Here is a 14807-nt window from a genome sequence, read left to right as displayed (position 1 = left end):
TCTCATATAATGAAATAACGAGGACCGCACGAACAAAACTAAAAAAACTTAGTAATGAGAGACATTATTTACAAAGCAATCAATACTGCATCAGCCCAGAATTAATTGTCAAAAATACCAAGATTTAAGTCATTAGACATTCAAGGAAAAAAATTTGGACAATTGATGACTTCCTCTTAAATGTAACATCAAATGATGAAGAGACCACAAATACTAATTGCACAACCTTACAAAACTTTGACAGCCATTAGAGGGCAAGTCAATATACTCGCCCTTCCCACAAACCTAATCCACTTGTATCAAAAAGCCCCTTAGCAGATATGAGGCCACCTATTCAAATTACATAATGATAAATACCATCATCAGGAATAGGGGTATGACAAATCATAAACACGCTTTCATCTAAAACAGATGATTCAACTGTATAAAGCCATAATTGCAGAATTCGTTGAACCGATAGCTGACATGATGCACATTGAAAAATATATTAAAAATACTGGCTAGATAACTATTGGGAACAATTAAACGGAAAAAATATGGCTCTTTTGGGATAAAGAGACTACCATACAAATTATCGATGAATGTCCCCAAAGTATTACTGCATCAGTAAAAGCACACGTACCATGGGGCTTACATTCATCTAAGCCCCATGTTGATCCACATTTAGATAAGTGTTACGGAACAATCTATTCAATAAATTTGGTAATCTGAATATACCATGGATAGTAGGCGGTGATTTCAATATTATTAGGCATGCAGGGGAGAAGAAAGGACAAAATGCCCCAAATATTAGAGTTATAAATGATTTTAACAATACCATTATGAAATCATAATTTTCTGAACATATTCATGAAGCCAAACATTTATCCTGGTGTAATGGTCGTATGGGTAGCCATAGGATATATGAAAGACTTTATATAATTCTCATGAATATTCGTATGAACAACATTCCTGCATATGAACTCAACTATCTTCCGACAAGACTTTCTGGCCATGAAATAATGTTTATTAAGTTTCAACAGTCCCCTCCATGGATAAGGAAACTACTATTCTTATTTCAGGCCATGTGGACTCGACATTCTAACTTTTATGAAACAATGGAGGATAACTGGTCTAAGGTACATCATGCTTAGCCCATGGATAATTTAAGTATTAAACTTAGATCCATAAATATAGTTCTAAAGCAATGGAACAAACATCATTTGGAAACATCTATAGAGAAACTGAAAAATCAAATTGACTTGATGGAAATAGATATATTAAACTGCATGGATAGAACAAAACACACTCTTTGGAACCAATTATAAAATAATTGCCACTAAGAGAGGAGCAATATGAAATGTTTCTAAAAAAAAGTAAAATAAAAAATCAATTATAGAAGGGGATGCAATTACAAAGTATTTTCATTCAATTTTTAATGCTAGCTCAATATCTGTACAAATTATAACAACACCCAAAAACAATTACAAGAAGATCTCTTGAAACACTCTTCAGTTGACTTGTACTTTTATTTTAGATTCAATATTCTGGTTATGTTGCTTAGGTAGAAAGAATATACTTAAAGAAATGTATACATTCTTTTATATAAGTCTTCCTCTTGGTTTGTGATTCATTGATTAGCATCACCTACAGAGCTTTTAACACTCTGTATTACTTCAGCTCATCCGCCTGAAAAATCTGTGAAAGTACTACCTCATTCCAGGCGCTGCTCAATCATTATTGAAATTTCTGGGTAGATCTGCAGTTCATGCCAAACCTCGGGGAGAGCTTGTTTTCCTTCTTTAGTATTTGGTGTTTTACAAAGGATTTCATTATCCAGAGTAACATCACTTGGGATCACCCCAAATAGTGTTGGATCAATGCATATATGTTGTTAGGTTAGTAAGTTATTTTTTATTCGAGGATTTTCTAGTCAAACACTGAGGTTCTGAGGCGCGAGATCAGGAGCAATGAAGGCGCGAGATTACGAGTGTTTAGGAGCAAGTCAGAAAAAATACACTTGTAAGGTAAAAATTAGAGCCCCTCAATTGATCAAAATAGAAAAGTGAGTAAATTAAATCCATATACCTCCTCATATCATAGGGCATAAAGAACAGGCTCATGAGAACAAAGTAAGCCATAGGACTAGGATTTTAAACACAGATATATTGTATTCGTAAATACGTAAAAATAGGGCTAAAATTAGATTATAAAAGTTTAAATAATAACAAAGGTTTAAATTATAATTAATAATAATAATAAATTTTAAATTATAATTAAAATAAAATTATAAAGTTAAAATTATAACTAAAATAAATTATAAAAGATAAAATTATAATTAAAATAAAATGAGCTAGCAAGACTTTGCCGATTGAGAACTCCTTGGTTCAGTCCTTGGAGGCGTCGCCGATTGAGAACACCTTGGAGGCTTCGCCGATTGAGAACACCTAGGAGGCTTCGCCGATTGAGAACACCTTAGTCTTTAGAGGCTTCGCTGATTGAGAACCCCTTAGTGAGGCTTCGCCAATTGAGAACACCTGGAGCCCGTTTACTCGAGGTTAAGCAAAACCTGAGCAAAGGCATATGTCATGTCATATGAACCATAGGTCTCAGTCATGACCACGATGATTATGATTGTCACCAGCTATCTCCCCAAAATAACATGGAATATGAACATCACAAGGATAGTAGGATATTTTCAACATTATGATCAAATATAGAGATATGATAATATTCATGAAGAAATGTTCTTCCCATTTAGAGTATATTCAAAATTCTTTGTTGCATGATCAACTTATACATCTTTAAAATTATACAATCATGTTTTGGTGTAAATGACAGATTCCAAGAATTAAGCTACAGCTGGAATGAGGATCACAACATATCTGCAGGTGCAAATGCAACAAGATACCAGCAATTGAAAAGAGGAGAACAAGAAGAAGGTACAACGCTTACGGGCATAAGAGGAAGAATCAAACGCTCGCCATCTTCAATAAACTTCATGCTAAGGAAGATATGAGAAAACAAGGAATGCCAGCGATGCATGCGAGACAATCACCCAGAGAGACAAGAATCACGGCATGATGAATCCTGAGCAAAAGAGCACATGCAGGAACAACTAAAAGCAGGAGTTCAAAGGCCGAAAAGCTTTTCGTAAAAGAGGAAGCCAATAAAAAGGACGAAGCATGGAAAAAGCCATTGAAAATTTCTGTCAACGAAGATGACCAAGCATCTATATGGTTCAAAGTTCAAAATCTACCAGTTACAGAAATCTCATATCAACTATGTTTGCCCACAGGGCATCTTAAACAATGTACTCTCACGTTCATATCAATAAAGAATTTATTTAAAAAAGATAGATAGATATATAGATATATAGATATATAGACATATAGATAGATAGATAGATAGATAGAGATATAGATAGATAGATAGATAGATAGATATATAGATAGATAGATTGATAGATAGATAGATAGAATTACATTAATAGTAATCTATGTGTTCTCAGAATGGAGAATTCTATAAATTGTGTATTTGGTAGATGAACCCGTGTAGTCCATCCCCTTAAATTTTGTATGATACAAAAAGAAGAAATAGAGATGGAGATGATAGAATCAATTAAGTTTGATGAATGGGGAGGTATCTTCTGGATCTTAAAAGTAAAAGGTGATTATGTAGGAAATATATGTGGCCTCCAAGCCAATCATGCATTCTGGATGTCAATTAATATTAATTAATATTATAAATTCATTATAACGCATGTGGGATGTGATGGAAATATATGTAGTTGGCAAGCCAATCACACATTTTATATCTCGTTCCATGTTCATTTATAGAATGTATTCATTATAGAGCATATGTGATGCTTATAATGAAGTCCATGAATACATGATCTAACTTAATGGATTTTAATGAGATCATAATATGGAGATCACTATTATTTAAGAATGTGTTCTAAATATTCATATTCAAAACTCGAGAAGGACATCAAAGTACACTGAAAGAATATCTCTATCTAGCCTCACTCATATGATGAGTATGGCTGGTTGTATAGCCATTACGGTGGCAGCACTAATGATAGGTATGGGTGTTTTGTAGCAAAAAGAGTTCTCTAAATCTGTATGAGTGCGAAAATGACATTATACCAAACTATAGATCAGGCTATTTCACATAATGATTGTGTAATGGGTTCTTAGACTTGAGACACCAAACATATCTTGTTGATGGATCATTGCACTATGACCTATGAGTTCCTTATCTAGGAATTATCAATAGTCTTAGTTTGGGTGCATTGAGAAGTTCACTAAGATTATTTAGCAGTCATGATGGGATCTCATATCTCAGTATAAGAGGAAAAAGCTCAACAAAGATGATGCGATGAAGTCCTTGGCCAAGGTAGTGAAATATTGGAGAAGAGGTCTCCGATGATTTTCAAACATATCAGTACAAACTCAAATGATCAATTAGGGTTTTTCAGTTGACCACACGCTAAGTCATCCTCGGAGCATCAAGTGGATGAGGGATTATAAGTACATAGTAACTGCTTATAGGCCGGTTCCATGAGTGAGTCAACACACTCTCCGTTGTATCTTCTAGAGCACGAGATGTAGCTTGGCACCTCACGGCTAGGAGACTCGACCTATAGATTGAGTTAAATTGATCTGATATTAATTAATCTATCTGATAATATGGTTAATGAATTATGAAGAGATCAGAATATGATGATCACTAGTCTTTAAGAATGCGTTGTAAATATTCCTATTCAAAAGATAATCGAGAAGGGCATCAAAATATCCATACAGAATAGCGTTGTCTAGTCCCACATATAAGATGAGTATGGTCAATCCCATAGACATTAGTGTGGAGACACTAAGGCTAAACTATGGGTGCTATCCTCTCTCCCTTCCTCCCTCTCACTCTATCTCTCTCACTCTAACTCTTACTCTATTGTCTCTTTTTCTACTCCCACTCTTTTTCTCACTCTTTTGTTCTATCTCTTTCACACGCACACTCTTTCCCTTTCTTTATCACCCCTTCTCTAACTCTATCTTTCCCTCCCATTCTCACCTTTGATCCTCCTCTCTCAATCTCTCTCTCTCTTGCTCTTTCCCTATTCACTCTTTCCCTCTATCGAGCTTTCTATCACTCTCCCCCCTCTCCCACTCAATTTCTCTCTCCTTCCATCTCGCTCTCTCCAATTCTATATTTTTCCCTCTAAATCTCTTCCCCTTGATAAATCTATATGTTTCCTTCTTACTCTCTCCCTCTATCAATCTCTCGTTCTTTCCCTCCCATTATCTCCCTCTATCAATCTCTATTTCTTTCTCCCCCATTATCTCCCTCTATCAATCTCTCTTTCTTTCCCTCCCATTATCTCCCTCTATCAATCTCTATTTCTTTCTCCCCCATTATCTCCCTCTATCAATCTATCTTTCTTTCCCTCCCATTATCTCCCTCTATCAATCTATCTTTCTTTCCCTCCCATTATCTCCCTCTATCAATCTATCTTTCTTTCCCTCCCATTATCTCCCTCTATGCATATCTCTCTCTCCTCTCTAACTTGATCTTGTCTCTTATGCTCTTACATTGCACAATAATATATTATTTTTTCTCCAACTAGAGATATGTGATCAGCTTGAAATGGAAACCAAGTTTGGTGAACTCTATAGTAGACGTAAATTTTGTTATCCAGGATTGACTTCAATTTTTTAAAAAATATATTCCTTTACATCGATATATAATCTGGTATTCAATTGGTTACATAAGAAAAATTCTAACTTCACCTTTTAAATAATAATATTTAGTTCTTAAATTCTTTTAAAACTATGACTTTGACTTAGCAACTTCCACTTAGACAAAAACTAGTCAACTTGACCAGATGAATAATGGTCCTTAACTAGACCAAGACTGGTCTGATATGGTTTAGGTTTCTTCTAAAAGTGAGATCGATACATGGGTGTGAAATTTGCAAATCGTAGATACTCTTTTTTTTTCAATGGAGGATGATTCTTTGATTTATTTTGATTCAACATTTCTGAATGCATAGTCAAGTACCATAGAACCAAGATAAAGTGTCACAAGTTACTTTCATTTATTAAAACTTGATTCATTGAGGATTAGAATGGAATTTACATTCATGCAGATGTTTGAAACTAAAACTAAGCCAAAGAAAAGAATAAAACACTCTGATAAGCTAGGATTAAAAATTAGGCATCATTCATATAATTTCATTTGCCATCTCAAGAGACATTTCTACGTCAATTTTATCTTTAGATGATATATTGACTTAAGTGATCCTCTTGGTGAAATCGTACAGGTTAAACAACAAAAAGATGCAATCAATGACTCTTCCTTTGAGCCAATCAAAGTTTTTAATTACAACCTAATAATAATTTTCAAATTCACTAACACTGATTTAACTTTTATTTGGCAAACACGCATTTTTCTTTGGGATAACAATTACTCGCATAAATAATAGTATATAGTCATCTTGGTATTTAGATGATTTCATTAATAGTGGTTGATTTTTAAACGGGTTAATTTAATTATAAAAAGAGTATCAAACCAATACCAAAATTTGATTAACCAGTTTTGCAATACATTCCGCCAAGTACTTATTTTCCTTTGGGTCAACAACTATCTTTATGCATATGATGAACAACAAAATCTTAAAATAGATATTCATTTATATGGATAAGATGAACATGATATTTTACATTCACCAATTTATATTCATAAAAATAGAATTCATCAACCAGAAAATGCAGGCTCAAATTTTACATAGTTGAATTGAGTTATAAAATACAAAATTAAAAAACCTGCCAAGATAAAATTAATTTAATAATTTTCAATTTTCCAAAATAATTAATCGAATCATACTGGGATGCCTAATCCATTATCTTGACTTTTTGGGCCATTTAATGCATATGTAGCCCTTGCGGACTCTTGGCCTCTTGGGTCATATGCTTGTTCATTGCTTAGGGGTTGAGGTTGGATTGGCCAATTTAAGAAAACGTTCAACTCATTAGACCCTCTCCAGAAAAATTGGACCATTACGCGCTGAAGATTAAGCTTTAAGGGAATTTCAGTATAATACTTTAATGAATGTTTCGATGTGTTTTGATGAATTTTCAAAGTAATGCATGCCTCAATAAGAGTTGTGATAAAATCATAATAGGTCCTCAGTCTAGTTGACTAATTGTAAGTGAGATAAAATAGTAGCCTTAGTTATATTAAAATGCAACTTAGTTTGACCATACGGTGAACAAATCAAAATATGTATTTAGGGCTTATATTTGCTATGACATGAAGATAACATATTTTCTAACACTGTTCAAATATTTCTCTGAATTTGACTCCATTTCATTTGTTTAATAACTTATTTAAATTCCTAATTACTACCTTCGAGTATTTAAGGCTCAATTTACTAATGACTTAATGAAAATTAATTACATGTAGATATTACTATCAAATGTTGATATCTTGATTACTAAATATACCTAAAAGTTTCAGATTATTTTAAACCTGAAATCCTTGGCATAACGGCTAATTTTTTCTCTTAACACTCGAAAAATATTTTGAACTTATGGCTAAATAGTAAAAATCAAAATTTGAAATAAAATGATTACTGGTTTATATTGTGTAATCATAATAATACATATGACTGCAGGACTGTTGACAAATTACCATTATGCCTTTTCAAAATTCTTAGTACATAAATATAATTTTGAGCCCTAATTTCAAACTCCCTTCTCCTTGCGCTTTGAAATGACAATCCAAAAGCTAGAAAGATTTTTAAACCCATGGAACAATTTTCAAGAAGTTTTTTTGCATTCTTTGAAGAGATAATTTGTTAATAATCAGGGTATTTTGTGCAGGATGTTTCAAGATTCAAAGGAAAAAAGGCTGGCCTCCAAAATTTGTACATCCTTGATCTTATGATAAGTTTACAATCTTTAGCATAACTTTTATTCTGATTTTGATATTTTGTTCAACATATGAATAGTTCCTAACATCCATAAAAAACCAAAGAACTTTGAATTGCATCATACAGGTGAGTTTTTAAATATTTACAGGGATTTGAAGTTGGACACAGAGGAATCGAGCGGTAAACTAAGAATGTGGAAACATTGATCTCTAGAGATTTATCTAATTTTCCACGTTAAATCATTGTATTTGGTGGAGAAATAAAAAATATATTTAGTTTTTAGCACCAAAGGTCATAAGCACATTAAGGAATTTCATCGAAAGAAAAACGTGGAGGAGAAGAGGACTTGAAGAAAGAACGACCACAAAAGGGAGGTATTACTACAGGAAGTCATAATTACATCTATGAATTTTTATCTCTGGATTAATAAATTTCTGATCTAAAAATATTCCTGTTGAAATACATGAAATTGGTCCATGTCTTGAATACTATTTAAGGAGTTGTCATATTAAATGTGGTTGAGGAGAAGATATTGTTTAGAACAATATTGTTCTTGCTAGATTGATAACCCAAAAAAATAGTATAAGTTGTTGTTAATTCTTGGATTAAATAAAAAATTTGTAATGTTTCCTTAATCAGTATAGATTTGAGAACGGGTCGAACCACAGAGAGCCGGAAATCAATTAGAATATTTTTCCATGTGATTATATATTAATAGTTTTTTTAGATAAAAATAAAAATTACTCTAAGAGAGGGAATAGTTTTTAAGCAAATGCAATGAAGAAAAATAAATAATGTTGAGAATAACTTCAAAGCTAAACTTTATTTCAATCTTTTAATATCAATAAAGCAAATAATAACTACTAAAAATAGCTTGCAGTATGTTTTATAGCAGAGGCTGCCAGGGTTTCCAGAAGACCAATCCGGACTTGACGTGTCGGCGCCAAAAAATGTGTGACGGATCTCTAGTTTTTTCAGTTCAGTAAAAATGCAATTACTTGAGCTGTAGGATGAATTTTTTAGCATCGTTTGTGGCATTGGAAAGCCCAGGGTCTTGGCGGGAACTTCTGAGAATGCACAGACCTTTGGTGTCACTCCCTTTTGGGCCAACGATGCATTCTTCTTGAGTTTCCTCCAAACCTGATGATCTGATTTCCTTCTTCACTCAACCTGACATTCAAATAGAGTGGATCCAAGAAACACTGCTGGAGTCAAGGCTGCCAAAATATCATGTGGGACAGAAATTCATGGATCATTACAATGTGGGAGAAAAGGGGTATAAATAAGGATCCTAGATTCTCAATGAGACAAACCTAGAATGTGTGTCCAGGATTTCTCAATCTGGCCACTAAATTTCGTGCCCCCCTTTATAGGAAATAAACAGAAACCACCCACTTGAATTTCTTCTTAAAAATAGGTCTCTCCTTTGACTAGGCTTAAGCTCCTTCTGGGACATGGATTGGGCTTAAGCGGGTTCATTGTGCTTTAGGTCCTCTCTTCTCCACCATTAATATTCCAGTTACCTAAATCCTGTTATAAATGAAGCTCCAAGGAAATCATGATAAAAATAAAACACTTGATTTAAGGGAATCAAGTGGGGTTAGTTCATAATTAGTTAAACCCCATTAGTTAGGACCAATTACAAAACTGAGTGTTAATTTCGTTTTCAACATGAATAAGTGATCATTTTTTGCATATTATTGATATAAATAGTGAGATAAATCATTAAAACAAATATTTATCACTACATATTTGATGTCATCATAGATCTTTGTGGTCACTCAGGTTAAGGCTCTGGGGGCCATAAGAAGAAGGCTTTAGGGGCAAGTTGAAGTAGATTAAGCAACATTATTCCGTGGAAGCCTTTGGGGGTTGAGGACGACAAAGCTTCATCGACCATTTCTTTTTTTTTGGTATCCTTCTTCAGCCTTATTTCCAAGTGATTTTCTTGAGGGACATTCACACAAACATGGTTAGGGCACATCATCACCTTAGGATGGATACCCCCGAACATCATTAAAGATTAGGCTAAGTTATCTAAAAAAAAATTGTGTCTCCTATTTCCTCTACCTTATTTCTTAGGTAGAAAATTCCTTGGTTAATTAAATATATATATAGATAGAGAACCTAATTCAACACCCCCTACCCACTCTTAGGTTATTACTTAGCCACTTAAATTAATAGGCACTGATATCCCTGGTTGGAGTAGTCATGTTAAGTTACCATTTTTATTTCTTTAATTTAAGATTATGTAACCACATGTGAGAGGATACCATAAATCCTCATTTATAAAAAAGGGATGGATATTTTTCAAAAAGTGTCTCCTGAATCTGGAGCTATCACCTTCTCATGCAATTCAACATGTCTCCACTACATTTACACCCATGAAGTTTCACCTCTATCACTGTCATATGATTGTTTTCATCAAGGGTGGGGAAATCACATCGAGTAGGGTATGGAAAAAAAGTTCAATAAAACAACCTGTATCTCCATTTTGTCATTACCTGAGGGCTATCATGATGAAAAAAAGAAGGCATCATCAACATGAGAAATGTTCACATTGCTACTATGAATGCGGAAATCATCGACGCAGAAAAAAAACTATTGTAGAAGAAACATTCACCATTCTCGTGATCTCTCATTGAATTATATTTTGAAGTAATGACATGCCATTCAAAAATAGTATGTGGCTCTAACATAAAAGAAGACATGCATCCATCATGTTGCTTGGAGAGTGATTAGATATTCTGGACCTTCATAGTAGAGATTTATTTATCTATGCATACTGGAGCTTAAGGCTCTCACAAACTGTCAGGTCTAGGGACCCTTTAATTAGAACCCACTTGGGGTTTCTGATATTAAAAAATATTACACAGCACAATGTTTTCAACTGACTCAGTTTTGACACATGTTCGCACCAATACCCCGACGAACAATCACTTAATCCCACAGTTTATAGAATCATTTTAAATGGGATTTTTAACTCTCTAATAGCAGCTGATTTACCATTATGTGTGTTAGCCCACATACTAGATCCAACCTGAAAACCAAACAAGAGAGAACATGATAGAGATAGAGAGAGTGTGTGAGTGATAGAGGGGGAGAGTGTGTGCTGGGTATGTGCTTGTGCGAATGAGTAACATAGAGGGAAACTACGTGAGTGAGTAATAGACAGAGATCCACATATAGGAGAGATAGTGTGTGTGTGTCATAGAGAGAGAGAGAGCCATAAACATGAGAGAATGTATGTGCTTGTGTGAATAACAGAGAGAGAGAAGGGGCACAATAGTAGAGATAGAGAGAGACAAAATGTATGTGTGTATGAATGACACAGAGGGCCACAAACAGGAGAGAGAGAGTGTGTGTGGGGGGGGGGGTGGGTGATTGATAGAGAGAGAAAGAACAAGACAAAGTGTGTGTTCAGTGAGAGGGGATGGAAGAGAAGAGAGATAGAGTGTGTGCACTTGCCAAGGGAGGAGAGCATGTGTGTGAGAGAGAGAGGGGGACAAGAGAGAGTGTGTGCACGCGAGGGTAGAGGAAGAGAGAGAGAAAGAGAGCACATAGGAAATTATATTTCAGGCAACCATAGGAGTACGTAGAAATAGGACAGGGCTTCTAGGGGCCTGAATCCTACTAAATTGGGGCGATATAATACAAAGAGAGAGCAACCTGTCAAGGACATTAATTCCCAGATTATTTGCAGCATTAAAAAAAATTACAAATTGCACACATAATGGCAACCTTTAGTACTCTTATACCTTGTTATCCACTACCGAGTAGCGTTCTGGAAATCGATCTCATCGATCGATCGACCACCCATCCGACCAGTTGATCGATCTGGCCGACCCGATAGCGGTCATAACAGACTGTCTTTTTCGGTTTCTTTCTCTTCGTATACTGTCTCTCTCTCTAGTTGCTCATCTCTGTCGTCGCTCATCTCTCTCTATCGCTGCTCATAACTCTCTCTCTCTCTCTTACTCTTTCTCTCGTCGCTCATCTCTCTCTCTATCATTGTTCATAACTCTCTCTCTCTTACTCTTTCTCTCTCATCTCATCTCTCTCTATCGTTGCTAGTAACTCTCTCTCTTACTCTTTCTCTCTCGTCGCTCATCTCTCTCTCTATCGTTGCTAGTAACTCTCTCTCTCTTACTCTTTCTCTCTCGTCGTTCATCTCTCTCTCTATCGTTGCTAGTAACTCTCTCTCTCTTACTCTTTCTCTCTCATCGCTCATCTCTCTCTCTATCGTTGCTAGTGACTCTCTCTCTCTCTTACTCTTTCTCTCTCGTCACTCATCTCTCTCTATCGTTGCTCATAACTCCCTCTTACTCTTTCTCTCTCGTCGCTCATATCTCTCGATCATTGCTCATAACTCTCTCTCTCTTACTCTTTCTCTCTCGTCGTTCATATCTCTCGATCGTTGCTCATAACTCTCTCTCTTACTCTTTCTCTCTCGTCGCTCATATCTCTCGATCGCTGCTCATAACATCTCTCTTACTCTTTCTCTCTCGTCGCTCATCTCTCTCTCCCTATCATTGCTCATAACTCTCTCTCTCTCTCTTACTCTTTCTCTCTCGTCGCTCATCTCTCTCTCTCTCTTTGCTCGTAACTCTCTCTCTTTCTTACTGATGCAGGACGATGGCGGACAGCGATGGTGGAGACTGTGATGACAAGGTCAACAGATCACAAACGGTGGAAACGAGGCCAACGATGACAACAGCTCATCGCAAATGAGAGGAGAGCTTAGCGGCATGGGCGTGGCGGCCTCACGACAGCGCGGTGGCGGCGAAGCCCACAGGGTGAAAATGAAGATTTTCTCTATTCATATTTCACCAATGTTTATGTCCAGGGAGGGGGCTTTTATAGCCTTCTCCATGGGGACGTTTGGAATTACAAGAAAAAAAAATCAAAACTATTAAAATAAAAGAAAAGGAAATCTGGGGGGGGTGTTTCCCCTGTTGTTCCACTGTTGTTCTCTCTCGTCGCTCATCTCTCTATCGTTGCTCATAACTCTCTCTCTCTACTCTTTCTCTCTCATCACTCATCTCTCTATATATAACTCTCTCTCTTACTCTCTCTCCCTCTTTCGATCATCTCTCTGTCTCTATCGTTGCTCATAACTCTCTCTACCATTGCTCATAACTCTCTCTCTTACTCTTTCTCTCTCGTCGTTCATCTCTCTCTCTATCGTTGCTAGTAACTCTCTCTCTCTCTTACTCTTTCTCTCTCGTCGTTCATATCTCTCTCTTATCTCTCTCCATCGTTGCTCATAACTCTCTTTCTCTTACTCTTTCTCTCTTGTCGCTCATCCCTCTCTCTATCGTTGCTAGTAACTCTCTTTCTCTTACTCTTTCTCTCTCGTCGCTCATCTCTCTATTGTTGCTCATAACTCTCTCTCTCTCTCTCTTACTCTTTCCCATCGCTCATCTCTCTCTTATCTCTCTCCATCATTGATCATAACTCTCTCGTCACTCATCTCTCTCTCTATCGTTGCTCATAACTCTCTCTTACTCTTTCTCTCTCGCCGCTCATCTCTCTCTATTGTTGCTAGTAACTCTCTCTCTCTCTTACTCTTTCTCTCTCGTCATTCATATCTCTCTCTTATCTCTCTCCATCGTCGCTCATAACTCTCTCTCTTTCTCTCTCTCTCTCGTCGCTCATCTCTCTCTCTATTCTTGCTCATAATCATCTCTCTTACTCTTTCTCACTCGTCGCTCATCTCTCTCTCTTATTTCTCTCCATCGTTGCTCATAACTCTCTCTCTCCACTCATCTGTCTCTAGTGTCTCTCTCCATCATTGCTCATCTCTCTCTCATCCCGCATCTCTCTCTCTTATCTCTCTCTATGGTTCCTCATCTCTCTCTCTCTATCATTGATCATTTCTCTCTCCCTCTCGCTGCTCATCTCTTTCTCTTATCTCACTCTATCGTTGCTCATCTTTATCTTGCTCATCTCTCTCTTTCTATCTCTCTCTCTCTCTTTGCTTGTCTATCTCAATGGATGCCTCTCTCTCATTTCTCTCTTATTTTAACTCTAACACAATTCCGTAACTCTCTCTATCGTTGGACTTTCACACCAGTACTCTAAATAATGAACTTATCTGTAAAGAGAGATATGGTGGGGATCTTGGTGTAAATTATAACGCACTAGGGATCGGAGATCGGATGGGATCGTTCGACTCTTGCTCGAAAGATTCGAACAAACAAATACTGATTTGAACCGATATGTTCGAATCTTTCGATTGAACAGAGCCTTTGTTCGTGTTCGAAGAAAAGTTTTGAACGAATAGTTTGGTTTGTTCGTGTTCGATTGACCATTTGTTTGAACAGTTCGAACAAGTTCAAACAGATGGCCAGTGACTCACCGAGGACGCGCTAGCAGTTGCTGGCGGCGGGCGCTTGCGGCTGCTGGCGCCGCTGGCGGTCGCTGGCATTGTTGGTAGTCACTGGCCGCTGTTGGCGGCTGGTGGTGGTCGCTGGCAGCCAATGGGTCACTGGCCGCCACTGGCCACCACTAGCGATCGTTAGAAGAAGAAGAGGAAGAAGGAGCTAGAAGAGGAAGAAGAAGAGGAAGGAGCTAGAAGAGGAGGAAGAAAGAGCCATCTTGTTCAAATAATCCCATCCGAACCCAATGCCCAGATTGGGTTCAGAACGAATCTGAACTGGACAGATCAGTGTTCGGATTCAATCGTTCGAAAGCCTGATTTGATCAAACATTTGAAGGATCTGTCTGAATCCCCTCTCCATATAACGCACCCATACAAGTTTTGGGAAGGAAAAGGACACCACATTCAGTAATAAGAAAGTTCAATTTATTTCATATAAGCTATTAATTAATACCAAGATTTTAAAGAACCAAATTCTTACAAATGTTATACACAAATATACTATACAAAAAAAAA

Source organism: Wolffia australiana, chromosome 9, assembly GCF_029677425.1.
Source record: "Wolffia australiana isolate 7733 chromosome 9, ASM2967742v1".
NCBI classification, from domain to species: domain Eukaryota; kingdom Viridiplantae; phylum Streptophyta; class Magnoliopsida; order Alismatales; family Araceae; genus Wolffia; species Wolffia australiana.
Note: the sequence above shows the minus strand (reverse complement) of the source record.